Source organism: Vanessa atalanta, unplaced genomic scaffold (assembly GCF_905147765.1).
Source record: "Vanessa atalanta unplaced genomic scaffold, ilVanAtal1.2, whole genome shotgun sequence".
Lineage (NCBI taxonomy): Eukaryota > Metazoa > Arthropoda > Insecta > Lepidoptera > Nymphalidae > Vanessa > Vanessa atalanta.
Window position 1 is genome coordinate 2,501 of NW_025919958.1, and position 2,500 is coordinate 5,000.

The 2,500-nt window shown below is 44.8% G+C and overlaps 1 non-coding gene across 1 annotated transcript in view; it reads left to right on the forward strand.

Moving 5' to 3' along the window:
- The first annotated feature begins 1,166 nt into the window (after positions 1 to 1,166).
- The window catches only part of LOC125076450, a 1,903-nt gene continuing 569 nt past the window's right edge, over positions 1,167 to 2,500 (forward strand). The window contains exon 1 of the ribosomal RNA XR_007120410.1: positions 1,167 to 2,500. This exon is cut by the window's right edge and continues 569 nt beyond it. This is a non-coding gene — a ribosomal RNA (small subunit ribosomal RNA).

Sequence of the window (2,500 nt, forward strand, 5' to 3'; positions counted from 1 at the left end):
GGGAGGGGGGGGGGGGGGTGCGTGTTCTGGGGTTCGTCGTCTTATGATATCAGATCGAATATGAGAAACATAATAAAATAATAATAATAATAAAAAAAAAAATACATTCCGTTCGAACGAGCCGAATGTCATACTCATCGTCAGGCATATATATATGGAGTAGTGACGGTTCGAACGTCGAACATTCAAAAATTGATGTTAGACGCGAAGTGACCGGATCAGTACTCTTGTATAACGAAAAAAATGTTATTATCGTTTTCATTTGTCGTCTTTGTTGCGTGTCTTCTGGCGTGTCTCTCGATTCGTCGTATCGCGTTATATTATACTTTACGTAGTGTAACAACCAAGTATGTACGTACGATTCGTCTCGACCGCTGGGGATATTCACTGACACACGTGAAAATGATAAAAAGATTCTTTTTCGTTCTGTAAAACTGTGCCGACCGACGGACGCACGTAGATCTCTCTGCCTCATGCGCTCTTCCTCTTATCGTCGTCGTCGTCGCTCTCGCTACAATCTATCCTCATGGAATAAATGTTGATTCATTGTAGTCGATCTGCGACGTCGCGACGATATGAGAAAACGTTAGAGACGGAGTTCTTAAAAGATTCAGTGTATTCGTATAGTGTGTATAATTTTTATATTATATATGAACGGTCGTTTCTAAAATTCTTTTTGTTAATTTTTACATTTATCATGTACAAAAAATACACAACCCGAGTATCGGTACGATCACTCAAACACCGGGCGTCGATCCCAATGTTTTACGATAATAATCGTTGAACAATACATACGTACACGTCGTGTGCGAAGTGTTATTTTGAAAAAAAAACTCGATCTCGTTTAGAACGTTCGAATTCGTGACCGTTATGTGTCATTATGTGAAGACGCCTCCGCCGCCGCCGCCGCCGCCGCCGCTGTCGTCGCGTTATATATTATAGCGCACGCACGCGCGCGCGCGTGCTTAAAGCGCGTTTGTGTCTCATATAAATTTTTATAAGAGTCAACCGTTAAAATCTATCGCGTCTAACGCGATCGACGATACGGTGAGACGCTCGTTTCATACTGTGCGTATATTGTACATGCATGCATAAGTTTGTGTGTATTTTATATGCGAATATGAAACGAGAAGAGTAATTGACGACTTCAACAAGTCTCGGTTAGCTCCCTGGTTGATCCTGCCAGTAGTTATATGCTTGTCTCAAAGATTAAGCCATGCATGTCTCAGTGCAAGCCGTATTAAGGCGATACCGCGAATGGCTCAATATATCAGTTTTGGTTCCTTAGATCTTACTCAGTTACTTGGATAACTGTGGTAATTCTAGAGCTAATACATGCAATCAGAACTCTGACCAGTGATGGGATGAGTGCTTTTATTAGATCAAAACCAATCGACGGAGGGCGTCTCGTCCGAAGTCGTTAATTTTGATGAATCTGGATAACTTTTGCCGATCGCATGGTCCAGTACCGGCGACGCATCTTTCAAATGTCTGCCTTATCAACTTTCGATGGTAGTTTCTGCGACTACCATGGTTGTCACGGGTAACGGGGAATCAGGGTTCGATTCCGGAGAGGGAGCCTGAGAAACGGCTACCACATCCAAGGAAGGCAGCAGGCGCGCAAATTACCCACTCCCGGCACGGGGAGGTAGTGACGAAAAATAACGATACGGGACTCTTTCGAGGCCTCGTAATCGGAATGAGTACACTTTAAATATTTTAACGAGGAACAATTGGAGGGCAAGTCTGGTGCCAGCAGCCGCGGTAATTCCAGCTCCAATAGCGTATACTAAAATTGTTGCGGTTAAAAAGCTCGTAGTTGCATTTGTGCGCCGCGCTGTCGGTGCACCGCATCCGCGGTGATACTGACACGTCTGCGGAGCATATCGTCGGTGAGCCGGCGGTAAAACGCCGGTTCAATATCAAAATCCTATCGCGGTGCTCTTCAGTGAGTGTCGAGATGGGCCGACAATTTTACTTTGAACAAATTAGAGTGCTCAAAGCGGGCTCAAAATGCCGCTTGAATATTTCGTGCATGGAATAATAGAATATGATCTCGGTTCTATTTTGTTGGTTTTCAGAACTCCGAGGTAATGATTAATAGGGATAACTGGGGGCATTCGTATTGCGACGTTAGAGGTGAAATTCTTGGATCGTCGCAAGACGAACATCAGCGAAAGCATTTGCCAAAGGTGTTTTCATCAATCAAGAACGAAAGTTAGAGGTTCGAAGGCGATTAGATACCGCCCTAGTTCTAACCGTAAATATGTCATCTAGCGATCCGCCGACGTTACTACAATGGCTCGGCGGGCAGCTTCCGGGAAACCAAAGATTTTGGACTCCGGGGGGAGTATGGTTGCAAAGCTGAAACTTAAAGGAATTGACGGAAGGGCACCACCAGGAGTGGAGCCTGCGGCTTAATTTGACTCAACACGGGAAATCTCACCAGGCCCGGACACCGGAAGGATTGACAGATTAATAGCTCTTTCTTGATTCGGTG